The 15,736-nt window shown below is 37.1% G+C and overlaps 1 long non-coding RNA gene across 1 annotated transcript in view; it reads right to left on the bottom strand.

Annotated features, from left to right (window-relative positions):
• Positions 1-1,602: 1,602 nt before the first annotated feature.
• The window catches only part of LOC116998173, a 76,231-nt gene continuing 62,097 nt past the window's right edge, over positions 1,603-15,736 (bottom strand). Inside the window, exons 2-3 of the long non-coding RNA XR_004418333.1 lie at positions 11,316-11,399; positions 1,603-1,705 (exon numbers count right to left, since the gene is read on the bottom strand). This is a non-coding gene — a long non-coding RNA (uncharacterized LOC116998173). The remainder of the gene's footprint in view (positions 1,706-11,315; positions 11,400-15,736) is intronic.

The following is a 15,736-nucleotide window of genomic DNA, read 5'->3' as shown; positions in this document are numbered from 1 at the left end:
TTCAATTTTTTTCAAATTAAGAAATAACCTTGACTTTGGGCAATCACACTGAGATCAAATTTGCAGGTCCTAGTGACTGAAGATATTAACTGTCAGGTTTATAATCTGGCTCAACATTTTAAAAATTTAGTCAAGAAGAGAAGGATGTGTTAGGCATATGCTCCATCTTCTGCCAAAATTTTATTATTTCGACATTATATTTTCCAGAGCTTTATGGAAATTCTTTTTAAATTACTCAGACTGCTTCCTGTTTTCCCCTTGGGAAGCTGTCCCACAATCTAATATATTGCTGCAATTAAATGATGTTTTCCTTTTAAGCAGCCTAAATTTGTTTGCTTTACTTCATCAAGTAACAGTGATTACTTGCCCTGTGAATACACATATGAATATATCAGGTACATGGGTCATTATGAAATGTTACCACTCCTCCTGCCTGTTCACCTCATTGTATGTCCACGTGCAAGAATGCCACATACTACAAATAATGAATAGAACAATTGCTGATAATCCCTACACATAAAGCTGTGGTGTATGTTCCCACATTATTCTCACAAAAAGCCTCAGCTGTAGGTTTTTCCTAATGAAGGACTAGGGATTTAGTTCTGCACTTCAGTAATTTTGAAAACGAAAGAGAGCAAACCAAGCAACCAAAAACAAAACAAAACAATATGAAGCAGTCTGTCATGCTGGAGTGAGGAATTAGATATGACCTATTACTTTTACAGCTTCCCATTGGACTGTGTAGAGTGCAACTGCTTATCACACTTAATTCTCTGTGGCTTATACCAGCCCTTGAATTAAGGGCACAGGCTATTTCTGGAACAGGGCTTTTCATCAGATTGCTGTTTATATGGACAGAGTCCAGATGTGCTCCAGAAGATGGCATTAGAGCAGTTTAAGATGTTACTTTCCTCAATTCTTCAGTGTTATTCTCCTGTGCAACCTTTTCACCTTACAGCAACTGACTTTTTAACCAATTTCAATGCATCCTTATTTAAAACACTGCTAACTGACATCACAGTTGATTACATTCAGATCAACAAATGGTTTATAAATACGTAAGACTTTGGTTGAAGGATAATTTTATGCATGCAAACAGTAGACTGCAAACAAATATTTTCTCAACATTTGGGAGCAAGTAATATGTCTTGTCAGAGATGCATCTTAGAATTAAACATAGAAGGGCTTAGGGTCTAGAATTCTTGATTGTTGCATCTACATATTCCCCTCAAATTCTGCAAAGAAATCTTGCCGTTTATTCATTGCTTTGTCTAACCTTGTTCTGTATTACTTCTATGGAAACATTTTTATACAATGGAAGGTCTAGGTGAAGGGCAAAGGTGCAGCTGTATGGACATATTTAAAGCCTAGGAAGAAGAGTGAAGTCTAATCTAGAGAAACAGTCTTCACTGAGAGCTAGTCTGGCCCCAAGCAATGAATAAGTATCTTAATAAGTGCCTTTATTATTGCAGTGAGACAATAAATACAAATCTCTTTTTTTAAAAAGGTATTTTTCTCCCCTAGTTCAGTTTATTTTGCCCAGCATACTTGCAAACAAAAAAAGCGTGGGTGCAGGTCTATGATTATATGCAGAGTGAAAAGCTGATTGTCCCTTTACCTCTTCGGAATTTTCCAAGGGACACTTCATTTTGTAGTGGCCATACTCAGTTGTTACTAATGAGTGGTTTCAGAGTCAGACACACAACTGGAAGATAATAACAAAACAATAAAACACGGGTAAGGAAGGAGCTGTTGACACATTACAACATCATTTATTTAACTTTTGGTCCTGGGGATTTAAAGAAACAATTAAGGCATCACTCCTAAATCCTTTGTGAAGAAGAATCATAGCTCAGACAAGTTTTGTCTTGTGGAATGTTTTCATCCAGCTCTCAGGAGGCTGAATGGCACCTGCCAATGTCAGGTCAGTGGACTTGAGATGTTTCTTGAGGGAAAAGGCCTCGACACTCTAGAAATTACAAGAGTAGGGCAGTTCATCACTAAAGAGTTAATATGTATCACAACTACTTTCTTGCATTCCAGATACAATTGAAGGAATAAATAGGTACAAGAGCAATGCTGAAGAAGTTGTTTGTGATTCATTCTAGTATTTCCTTTCATGCTTTTTGTCTGGTTAGTTCAATGAATTTGAAGAGTGTGTCCCTTAGTGATAAGCAAAAAAATTATATCAGTCCAGGAAACAACAATACTAAGTGTGATAAATTTCAGTTCAGTATGCAGACAGTCATTTCACATATATGAAAGTTCACCTAAGGCAGAGCTAAACACAGAGGAAGGCCCCTCAGGAAAGATCATGCTAAAGGCCCCTTACTTGGATTGACTGACTGTATCCAAAAGCTTTGCTGCTCCCACAGTCAGCTGCAGCAGTTGGAAACAGAGATGCTGAACTTCCTGTACTGTCACAGCTGTAGAAGCATGGTCTGAGCATTGTGTCATATTGTAGCTATTGGTCAACAGAAGACATATAAATTCCTGACTATTTCACCTTAATGAACTGAGATACTGTGTGCAAATTTGTCTTTGACTCTGGCATCAAACACAGAATGTGCCCATGCAAAGGATGGCATACCACAAGTACTGTCCATGATCTGTGAGAAATCCATGAAGTTATCCTGGCTGTAAGTTCACTTGTAAGGATGGAAATTAGTTCATTAAGATACTGGGCCAGAATTGTTAATACACATAACTGGAAAAACTGGCAAGTACTATGTCACATAGAAAGGTAAAAGAGTGAACAAGTGAAGGAAAAAGAAAAAAACAGAGAAGGGTAAATATTTCTGATGGCATAACAACAAAATATTTAGTTGCAGGCCTGAGCCATCGATTGGCCTGAACTTTAAACAAATATCTCTGCCAGCTGAATACTGGCCAAATGGCAAGTGGCAACCTCTCCACAGCCTGATATACACACAAATGAAAAGGTTTTAGGTGCCAGACACCAGGAAGCCAGTGCTTTTAACACTACCACCCTGTAATTTATAGCATCTTGGTTTGTGCTACTGCAGTTAAGGGTCTGTTAATGTTTGTCTTCTGAATTCTAATTCTCAAGGGCTTATAATTTGGCCATTAACATGCTCTCAGTATCAAAACCTCGGCACACATAATCGCTAGCCAAGAACAGTTTTTAGGTAGCTTTTTTAGGAAGAATGTTAGTTGGTTTCCAAAATATGAGAAAGGAAGGAAAGAAGGCAGGAAGGAATGACTAGTTAAAATAGTTAAAGATTATAATTTTGTGTGCTCAATGACTTGAAATGTCTTGCATTTTAAAAGATGAATTATTGCTATGAGGTGATATTATTTTTCTTGCTTTAAAACTTTTTCAGATGAAGTCTTTTGCAGTAACCTAGCATTTCAAGTGATTTTTGAATGACCATTAGTTATAAAAATCTCAACCACTCAAAGTGCCATAGATTCCCAAGGATGAAGATATACATTGCTGAATCCCACCACTATAATCTTAAAGATGAAATTAGTAAGAACAAGAAAGGAAAACACATACTTAGGAATGGTTTTATCAATTTATAGTCCAGGCTGTTAAAGCACTTTGAGTTCTAAAGAACATACTTCCTCCAAGTCTTTTGTGGCTGGATTAAATAAAGGAGTTTCAGCATAGACAGCTCCTGTTCAGTTACAATGAAATTACGTCCTTCCTCTTTTTAAGTAAGATACAGAGTAAAAAATATCTATGGATACCCAGGAGTGCCATGGTGGCCTGTGAACCCACTCTAAGTTTTGTGCCTCACTGTACTGTAAAGGGTGCAGATGGAAAGTGAGAAATAGAAATCCTAAGCTAAAAATCAACCAAAAAACTTCAATTGTTCTTTACCTTTTACTTGAGCAAAGCATGAACTACGGGAACAATTTCAACCTGCAATTGGCTTCAAGCTGATAAGTCTTGATTGGCCATATATTTTAGTGAAAGTCTTGGTTAGGATGATCTTTAAAATTGCTCAGCATGAAGTCCATACTCCTGAAATCTGATGCTGTTATTGTCCTTTGAAAAAAGAACATGCTGTTTAATTACTTTTTAATTCTACCATATCTACCTACAACAGTGCCTGCCATAAGGTGCATAGAGCTCCCTAAAAAATCTCTATTACATAGACATATACAAGTACTGTGTTGTAAACACGAAGTACTTTAAAATGTTCTATATAAGGTAATAATTTATTAATCTCTAACTGAAGGTTTACTTGTTTTCCACCAGCTTGTTGTCCATCAGCATCCCCAAGTCCTTCTCCACAGAGCTTGCTTTCCAGCTCTCTGTACTGGTACAGGGGGTTATTCTTAAATTAACTCTTTACCCTCAACTGAACCATTATGTATAGGGAGCAGATATCTTACAGCTGCAATATACAGAAAATATCGCCATGTCATATGCCCTGTATAAAAATATGTTTATTAATCTAATAGTTGAATTAATTATATATGCTCTCAGCATTACATTCAACGAATTGGCAGTGGTGGAATCCTTGAAAACTATGCACTAGTCCTTTACTGCACATACCTCTTCTAATCTGCTCTGGGCTGCACAGACTGGCATACGTGAGAACAAGAGTGTGAGAATAAAACAGTGACCATAGTAAGAGAGATCAGACATTGCTATAAGATAAAGTATTTTCTTTAACATTTACTGGTACTATGAGTTGAGGGCTAAAATATAAGTTGAGCAAAGGTTGAGAAATGATTGTATATTCTGTTTTCACTTATGTTTGGTTTTGGAGGGATTTGGATTTTGGTTTTTTCTTTCTTTTCCACATTATGAAAGCTCCTTATTGTTGGCTTTCACATTTGGCCCACAATCTGGACCAAAGCAGTCAGCCAGTCAGCATATTGTAGGAAGTATATTTGACCAGAGACTATAACTCGGCATAGGCTAACTGCATTCCCTGATGGTTTTACTTTAATGTTCTGATAATATTATTATCAGGATTCAATCACCAATTTATGACCAGTATCAATTCTAGAGGCTGACTGATGGCTTGCTTTTCTCACGTCTTTTATAAAAATTGACAATTGCATTGCTAATTTTGGATATTATAAATGAATGCTGTTATTTACATTTTACTTGACTGGAGTTCACTGTGATTTAAGGTAAATGGTAAAAAAAATCTTTATAATGGTTCCACATCCAGACTGCATAACATTTGCAGATAGAGATAATATATTTTGACAAATAGCTAGAAAATATGGACAAACTTGTGTCTCTCTAGCCTGAAGAAGATTTTGTAAGCTTTTTGTATGCTGTTTGCTTTACCCAGTTTTCAACCAGCACTCTTTGACCATGAATGCACGCAAGAGATTGCTCCATGAGCACTGGCTCCCCAGGAAATGTCCTGGAGAACCCAAAAGAAAGAACTGTGCCCCATCTGTGTGAAATGGATTCAGAAGAAGTCTTAGGACTCAGAAGAAATCTATTCCAGTGGCTCATGATTAGGTGCAGGAAAGCAAAAAGAGGATGACTGAATCTAGAAGTTTTCTTTGAACAGTAAAAAGTGGGACATAGCTGCCAGTACATTTGTCAGGTTATACCCAGTTGTATTGCAGAGTCCATGGGCTCTGGACTGCAGTTTAGTTTCACACCAAGCGAACAATATTGATTTAAGGTGTGTAAAGAAACACTCAGGAAGTCAGGCAGAACATGTGAATAGAAAAAGACTCAGAATGTGTGTTTCAATTTAAACAAGAAGGTAGTGTATTCTTCATGAGACAAACCACACGTTTTGACAAAATGTCTTTCTCAGACCGCCTTTCAAGGCAAGAGTCATTCTGGTTACATGAAATTGCTCCTAAGTGAATGCCCAGATGTATGTTTATCATTTTAATTTAAAACCAGACTTCCCTGAAAATTAAAAGATAGTTTTACAGTTAGCTGTTTTTTTCTGACCAAACATTGGTAGTACAGTTTTAAATAAGTTTTAACAGAAAAAAAAAAGATATCAAAACAATTTGCTCAAAGTTTTGATTGCAATGCTTTTACTTTTGAAAGTACCTTTGAATTCTCTGCAAACTATCATTTTTATAAAGGCCTTATAAAACTTAATTGAAACCTTTCAGGGAAAATTATTATCTGTGCTACCGTGGTAGGCATCCACAAAATGCAAAGACTATGGAACACAACCTATCATGGTCCAACACAATTCTAGTCAGGACTTTTCTGGAGAGCAAATATCTGAAATATCCAGCTAAAAAGCACAATATTCTGCTGTAGAGTTGCTGCAGTGGAAACTCTGAACTTTAGTTTGTGTTTACAGCAAGAACTGTACAGAAACAGGTGGCATGTGTGTGAGTTTCTCTCCACAGCATGGATCTCTGATACACAGGGCAGCTCAGAGAGAGGAAATCTCCTCTTATTCCAGACAACAAGTACTAAGGCCTTGAAATACTTTTTGCTCTGCAGCCCACTTTTCTGTGCAAAGTACCAAGTTTTGTCCCTTCACATTCAAGAAGTACTCTGAAATTATTTTCAATAATAGAGAAAATAATGATACTTTTAAAGATCCTTTGCTACTTCTTGAAATATTAGCTTGTTCTTCATCACTGAATGATGTCATAACTAGATTTGTACTTAGTAACCTGTCCAAATTTTTTAAAAATTCAGTATGCTTTTATATTCTACTGATGTCTCCACAGTTATACTAGGAAGCATATATTTTCCAGTCATATTTATTAAAAAAAATCCATCTACGGACCTGAAATCACTCAGAGGAGGGTTTTTTGTAGGTTAATTTGTTTTTTTCAAGCCCATAGAAAGGAATAAATTCAGTGCAATATTAGGAAGAGAAATGAATGGGACACCTGAATTCTTTCATATTTTTGTTATGTTAACTTGACAGGGCTCATAGATGCTATATTACAAAAGTAAATCTCACCTGTTCCACAGGTTATTCAGAGAGCAGACACATTTTCATTTATTTATATTCATTATATTATATATATTTTTCTTTACCTGGTTTAAAATTTTCAGAAGAAAGGGTAAGAAGACATGTCAAATGGAACAGAGGTGTTTTGCTGTGGATTTTACAGAGTGATTCATGCAAAGTCTGCTATGTCTTCATACATCACATTGTTATGATGTCTTTCAGCAACAGTACCAGAGGTTTTCATCCTATTTCCAATGTATTCAAAGGCCCAATTAAATATATTTGGTCTGATGAAAGTGTAATGTGGGCAAGGAATCTTCTCTGGAGTATGGCCTGCAAACAATTACCAAAGGAAAGTCTATCCATACCCAGTTTGCCTCAGGGATGATGATCCCTTTATATATGCTGAGAAAACAATTTATAACAACATAAAACATTATATCCAAGATACTGAAACATGGAGTCAGATCATGCGATGTTGTTTTTGCAAAGCTAATTTTTAGGGTTAAAACAAGACTTTAAAACAAAAGACTTCCCCTTTGTGTTGAGTTTTCTAAAAGGAATACAAAATCTAAATAGCAGTATACATGGGTGGAACATCCCTGCTTTATTGAAAGCTCTATGAAACCAATGACACCCATGTGACTAATCTTCAGTAATTCAGTAAACCTCCAGAGATGCAGGGTGCCCCTTTACTGAATGTACAGATTACATTCCTTGACACTAGAGTTAAAGGAGTGGTTATTTCATTCCTACGTATTTTATCCTGCTGTGAGATAAAAAGAAAACTACAGCATGCAAGAATAATAAATCAATTGGTGAAAATAAATCTGATATTTTAAAGCAGTTATCGTTCATTATTGGTTTGAACAAAAGCTGTCTGGAGGTCCTACATCCAGTGGAGTTCTGCCAAATAACATCAGTTGTGAAACTTAACCCCTATGGCTTCCAGGCTATTGTCATTTATGTTTCTATAATAAACTGCAACCATCTCAATACAGAAACTCTAGTGCACATCCTCAGGAGATGGCAATCACAGGCAATCATAGCTGGGTATTAATCCATCCTCTGTGTACTTTGTTCATCTGTTCTTATACACCTACCAAGTGACTGAACTTTAGCAAGAGCCAACACTTCACAACATTAGTTAGTAAAATTTTCAAACCTCTTTCAAAGTTATTTCAGCCATACAGATTTCCTGGAGTGGCACATATTTTTAAAATCCTTTGGGTGAGATCTAAATACGTCTGACAGAACAATTCAGTACAAGACAGCACTCCCAAGCAGAGCAGAGAGCTGGGAGGGTGTATGTGGATACTAGGTACAGCTTCAACTCCCCACCTTCTTATGCCTTGGGTTCTTCAGAGCACTTCTCTTGGTAATAACAGCAGAATCTAGTGTGACAATCATCACTTTATAAATTTGTTTCACTTTCTCAACAGAAACACAGTATTCAATTGAGTATACAGGACCTGTGTACAGATTAAGTACTGTAATACTGAATTAGTAGTGATCGAGTCCTTTAGACAAAAGTGGAATCTATATCTATACATTTTTTTTTCTGAAGGTTCGTTTTGCCCATATGAACATTACCACGTGATGTGGTAATTGCTTATAATGTAAATATATATTTTGGTTTTTACACAATTTTACTTGAAATTTAGGTACATTTCAGAGCAACACTGTGAATTAAAACAATTTCCTGTAATTGGAATGACTTATACTTAAAATTTGGTGCAGTATATCTTTTCAGCTTATACCAGTGGGAAACAAAACAGAATAATCTGAAACCACTGGAAATCACATGAGATAAGAAGAATGAGGAACTGTTGAATTGGTTGAGATTGAACGAAGCTTTACTCACCCCTTGGACTAAACATTTTTTTTCCTGTTTTTTCATCTGTACCTATTTCTGGGACACCAGAAGATGAAAACATCAGAAACCCCTTTTCATTACAACATGAGCTGTTTTTCATTTCCTTATGAAAGCGCAACCTGGAAAGAGTAGTTCATTGCCTAAAGCAATATTTTGAGTCAAAGAAATTAATTCAGAGAAAAAAGCTGTTTCTCATGATAAATGCAGCCACTAAGGACACAAATCTTTGCTAAAAGCACCTGAAAATCTTGTTTAAGTGCAATGGGACAGTCACTCCCTGGTGGTGAAATAGGGGTAGCACACTCAGCAAGTATTGACAATTCCTTTGCTGGACCTACTTGACACACTTTTATCGATGAGAGAATTTATCACAGTGCATACGACCCCTGAAGCATCTCTTGGGATTAAAGAGTGTGGGTTTTTTTCACCCATGCTTTTAGAAATTTTCCTTCTAGTTTTGAGTCGCTGGATATATCCATTTCTATTTTCCAAAATAGAAGTTGAAGTGAATAACTAAAGATATAAAATATGTCTTATATATAAGAAGTATATAAGATAAATATTCATCTTCACCTCAATATTTTGCTAGCCATCTGCTACAGGTACAGGTTAGAATTTTGGGATGTCTTATTCCAATCAAATTTCAAGCATTGTTCCTGTTTTTATTTTGTTTGTTCGAAAATGTGTGTCCAAGTATTGTGGAAATCTTAAGAAAAGAACGTTCTCATTGGTTACCACAAAATTATCACAAGTATATGTCCTGTTCTAATTGCAGGGAAAACAGTTGTGATCTCAGATGTTTCATGTGGTAACTCTTGGCAAATGGGAATGTTTGATGGTAACCATAGTATATTTATTTCAAGTCACTTGCTTAAGTATAATGTGTTCTGTGCAGATAAGTTTTGAACTGAAATTCCAGCTACAACCTGTTTTAGTATATAATTTAAATGTATTTTCAGTAAACACTATTTTTGCCTTGCAAACAGAGGCAAACTTTTCCTTCCTGTGTTAAAATCCTACTTTTTGTTTGACTTTCAAATTATTTGGCTAATGCTGCAAAATCTAACAGACAAGTAAGAGACATTTTCTATGTTTAAACAGCATATAGGGGTCAAATTCCTCAGGGAAATCCAGATCTTCCCTGAACTCATGCTCTTGTTTTTTCAAAACATGTGGTATAACATTTTGCTGGTATAATTAATTTTTTAGGGGTTTGGGGACTCTGGAATATATCATTATTTTGAATATGCCAAGTTATTCACTTGTAAAATAGAGAGTTACTCTCATCGTAATGAGTTCGGGACTTTGAAAAGTTTGAGCAACTGCTGGGTGATATAATCTAAATCTGAACTATAATCTGTATGTTACATTGGAAGAAAAAATTCTATTTACTTACTCATTTGAAAAAAACAGCATGCTAAAAATGCTACCAAAAATTTGTTATAGATACACATTGAAATATCTGACAGATATAGCAAATTGAGTGTCAATTATTTGAATGTAGAGTACCTATAAAATTTTGTTGCATATTCATCCAAGTCATACTATGCAAATAGAATAAATGCACATGCACCAATGTTAAGATGGTAAAAGCACTTAAAATATGGACCAACTTCATGGCAGGACTTCCCTTGACTTCAGTGGTATAAAAATTTCTCCCTATCTCTGTAGATAATCTACAGGTAGCATCTTGACAACTGCTTCAAAATAAAATTAACAAGATAAAAGCTGCAGCTCTAAACCATGGGTGGAATGAGGCATGGGGAATATTGTGTCTTTTTCAAATAAAACTGGAGGGGAAGTTAATGAACATAGAAGTAGTTTTTCTAGATTAGCTTTTAGGCAATGTATTGAGGTTAAGACACATTTGTTTTCAAAAACTAACCACTAGATCTTTATTTGTTCCCACTGATATTCACTGTTACCTCTATATAAGTGCACACCTGCTTGTGGATTCTCATGCTGATGTGGTCTGCTGGAATATTGGTTTGTATTTATTTAGAGGAAAGAGGGCTTGATAATAAATTACCCAAAATTTCTCTTAGCAACATAATGTTCAATGGAAGTCCTTCACCTATATCCCCATGTATCTCCATTAGAGATCTCTTAACTTCTTTTCACCATTTCATGAAGACCCAGGGAGTAGAATAAAATGTTGCTGGTACAGACACAACTGACCTTCATAGGTGCAAAGCAGCTGCTGTGAAAAGTTGAACTTTACTTTCCATTAACTTCTCTGGAGGAAGGGGGGGATATGCAAAGCATTCAGTACACACTGAGACCAATCCCTAACTTCTCTTTAACCTTTCACATTTTTCCAAACAGTCTTTCAGGAGATGATGAAAACAAGATGAGGGACAGAGTCTAATAATCACATAAAGTTACATGGAATTTCCTCTTGGAAAACCACAAGGTTATACTATCCAGGGACCTAGCTGTATTTATGGAATACAGGAAACCTATATCTCCTTTCCTTCAGGCTTTAAAAATAAACAGTCTTACATAAAAACCCACAACTGCCACACTGTGTCTCACACCATTTTAAGGCACCTTACCTTGCAGTGTCTGCAGCCAAGGACGTTAGTGATGAGGAAGGGAGTCTTCTGTTTCCCTTAATGTACCTCCTCAGGCACTGTCACCTATGGAGCACAGAAAAATTCTGTATGTATGAAGTGGTGAGTGCTAGATTGTAAGACTTTTGGCAATACACAGTGATTGACTGATCATTTCACAGATTTATTTCATAGAAGAAATTTACAAATGACATAAACAAGCTCATATACTTTTTAAAGATAAATGAAAGGTATCTGAATTAATTCTGGTACAGGTCAGAAATTACCAGTCAAGACACAGGAAATACACAATTTCTGTGGGGAAAAGAAAGTTAAGAGGATTCTGTAAGTCTTCCTTTTCTGGAGGTGAAATGTCTCTAAGGGACTGTTTGCTCCATTTTTTTTCACAAGTCAGGAGGTTAAGGGATCATATCAGGACAATTTTGTTAGCATCTGCGAGTGGGAACTAAAATAGGCCTAACTTCATGAATATGCAATGCAAACAGTCTGAGTTTAAAATAACAGACATATATAATGGACTACAAGAAACCAAGCTGAAGTTGATTATTATTCTAAAATCATATTTGATTACTCACTTCATACTGTTCACTGACAATATAAAAATGGTTAATATTAAAGGGCATCTATAAGTTGTTGAAATCATGATAGTAAACAATTTGGGAAAAAAAACCACTATTACTCCAGATTTCAAAGAGGTGTGATATAAGGGTGGTTTTACAGTTACATATTCATCATTTCATCTGAGGCCTCTTCTGAGACTGCCAGTTACTATTAAAAACAATAAATGCTTCCAATAATAATACAGATACCTGTGTCCATTAGGAAATAGGTGATAAATACCTTGCAGTTTAATTGGCTGCTAAATAGTTGAAATACCACAATGCTAAATATTGTGTCCCCAAATAGATGCCTACCTACAATGTTTAAAGTTCATTTACAGTTCTTAGAATAATTCCAATGCATTCAATGGTGCAGCATCTCACAATGCCTTGGATGCAACATCTAAAGCTAACAGTAAATCTGCAGCAATGTACTTGGGTATTTTTCTTTCTTGACATTTACAGAAAACAATGTTCTCATAGTTCAGGGACAGGAAACACTAAATTCAGGCTGCAGTTTTAGCACCACCCTGACTGCTATGTGGTTCTTTCAAAACCTTTAACTCACAGGAGGTCACATTATCCTTGGTAAGATTTAGCTTCCAAGAGGTAAGCAAGAATTTCTGACTTTCATTGAAAACTATGCTGACTTTTCCAAAACCAAACACCATCACTTGGTATTCTTAAGCCAAAATAGTAAACCTGAAATATCATGACAGACCTGGGAATGATGAATAATGTGCCTTCAACTCCTATGGCAACGAGGAAGGCCGCATCTACATTACCTACTCCTTCCAATAACAGGGTGGGAAGGTGCAGCGGCAGGATTGTTTTACTGGTTTTCCTAGGAGCATTCTCTCACTACAATTACACTGTATTTTCTCCTGCTGGACACCACCAGCTAACTTTCTATCAAGCCACGAACCATGGAGTTTCAATCCAGATCTGCCTTGAATTTGAATACGGATAGCTTCACTGTTTGGCCTTTTCTATACAGATACATGCCTTTTGCTGTATGCATAACTTACTTCTTTTTGCTGAGTATTTTAACTGAGGTAACACACAAGAAGATATATTCCATAGCCCAAACAGTTTATAGTAAACCTGTATGTAAGTTGCAATGAGTCCACATGCAAGGAAACATAAAGGAAAGAAGTGAGGTGGAGCATAAGAATATACTCATAGTATAAAACATTCCTTCACTGCTCACAGTGGTCTTTGGCCTCTCTAATAATCACATTTCTCTAGCATTCTGCCCATTTTTGCTGCTCTCTCTTCCCCATCCTTTTTTTTTTCTATGATTTTGTGCAAAACAAACTTCTTAATTCTATTCATATTTCGACTACAGGGTAACTAAATGTTATTGCTTGACAGAAAGAGTAAATAAAATGGAATCAAATTATTGTTTTTTGCTTCATCACAAACACATTTCAAAACACCATTTAAGGGCACTATATTAAGGACAATAATAGATTAAGTTGGTATAGTCACAGTGCCACTATAGCATTCTTTATACTAGCATACAGTGTCAAATGTAACAGGGACAGTCTGATATTCTAAAAAACAGCCATTGAGATAAGGAAGACAAATAAATTTATCAACATACTCTATTTTGCCATTTCTTGATATTTCTACACTTACAGTCTTCAAATCCTGGAGCAGAATATTTACCTGTAAAAGAAGTTTTGTGTTCTCTGTCTAAAAACAAATAAAATGCACTGAAAACACATGGTTAATCTATTCAGTATGTTTTGAAAAGTATTCTTGTTTTAGTTCCTCAGTCATGGTTAGAGATATGTCCTTTTAATCTAAACTTTCCCCTCCAAACAGATGTGCAAACATGCCTCTTAGAAAGCAAAATTGCTGGAATAGAAAGGGAAAAGTTTAAAATCCATCAGTTTTCAGTATCTCATCACTTCCTCTGCAATGTCATACATTTGAGGAGGTATTTCTGTACACAGTCTATGTATTTATTAAACTCCCATCCTCCCACTTTACTGTAATTCCCTTTTAGCGGGTCTCCAGAAGAATTCACTTCCTTGGTTGCTTATCATTTTTCTGAACTTCTTTGCACTTGTTGCAATAATTTAAGAATTTATGGTCATTTTTGAGCCCACACACAATACTTTTAATACATATTAATACATAGGTAGTCAGACTATTTTTTCCCAAATTTTTTTCAAGGCAAGAATCAACGTAGTATCCTACTTTATGAGCTGCATGAACGATGTTGAGTAAAATATTCAGCAACTTTTTTCTATGATGTTTTTTAATATAAATATCTCACAATTATTTAGTGCTTTTTTATCAGCAAAACCAAAGTGAAATGGAAGATTAAAATTATCACTGCCCACAATCAATGTTTCTGATTTATTATAAAACTTAATAATTTTGCTTCATCTGAGCATTAAATGCATTTTACCCTGCAAAATAATCCATTACCTGTAACATATGTACAGTAATTTCATGACTACAAGGCGCACCCTTTTGACTAAAATTTTCCCCCGAACCTGGAAGTGCGCCTTATAGTCTGGTGCGCCTTATATAATGGACAAAGTTCAGAAATTTGCCAACCTGGAAGTGCGAGCCGCGAACGCCCCGAACCGCAAGAGCCATGGTTCCCCCCCAGTCGCCGCAGCCCTGGCACTGCGGACTGCGGGAGCCCCATGCCCCCCCGAGCCGCAGGAGCCCTGTGCCACGAGGGGGAGGCGGCACCATGGCGCCGCGGAGCCACGAGGGACAGGTGGCACTGCGGTGGCACCGAGCCGAGCAAGGGGCAGGCGGTGGGGAGGCGGCAGCGCTGCAGTGAGCAAGGGGTGGGCGGCAGTGCAGCGGCAGCGGAGCCGCGAGGGGGAACGGCATGGCAGGAGTGCCAAGTCGAGCGAGGGACAGGTGGCACGGTGGCGGCGCTGAGCTGAGTGAGGGACATGCGGCACGGCGGTAGCGCCGAGCTGAGCGAGGGAACTGCACAGCGGCTCCATGGAGCCGCAAGGGGGAACAGTACCGTGGCAGAACGGAGCCGCAAGGGGGAGGCAGCCCCGCGGCTGTGCCAAGCCGTGCCAGCCGGCACCGGGGCCGGATGGGAGTGCCAGGGCCCACTGCACGGGGATGGTGCCTGGGGCTGCATTTGAAAGCCTACGCCGATCTGTGACAAATGTTTCCAAATTGTGCACCTGCCAGTAAACTCCGCGATCGTGGGATTCCATTACTAAATCGTTACTTTGTTGCCTGCAGCGCGGATCTTCCCTTCAAAAAAAAAGTGCGCCCTATAGTCTGGTGCACCTTATATGATCTACAAAGTTGTGAAATTTGCTGACTCTGGGGGGTGCGCCTTATAGTCCGGTGCGCCTTATAGTCCGGTGCGCCTTATGGTCGTGAAATTACTGTATACAGAATGAGGATAATAAGAAATCATTTTGTAATAACTTAAGCCTGTTCCTAATATGGGAATGGACTCATATAGGTGCTCCAAGTCTTTTTTTTTTTTCCCAGTATTGCCTTGAAGTTGTTAAAATAAATATAGAAATTAAATAAGTGCTATAAAAAGAAAGTCTTTGGTATCAAAACAAACAGGATAAGGATTAGAAGTCTTATTCCAAAAGCTCTAAAATCACTGGGAATTTGGCCACTGGAATCGAAGGTCCTACCCTCTAGTAAGAACAGTTTCAGTGATGGCAGAATAACTGTTTCATAGATTTAAAGTAACTGATTTTCAAAGTCAATATATTTTAAACATAATCTAAAGTCTTCTGTGGTTTATAACTTTTATTAGGGTTCCGTGAAGCTAAACCAATATCATTGAAG

Source organism: Catharus ustulatus, chromosome 6 (genome assembly GCF_009819885.2).
Source record: "Catharus ustulatus isolate bCatUst1 chromosome 6, bCatUst1.pri.v2, whole genome shotgun sequence".
NCBI classification, from domain to species: domain Eukaryota; kingdom Metazoa; phylum Chordata; class Aves; order Passeriformes; family Turdidae; genus Catharus; species Catharus ustulatus.
Note: the sequence above shows the minus strand (reverse complement) of the source record. Positions and strands in the feature narration are given on the sequence as shown.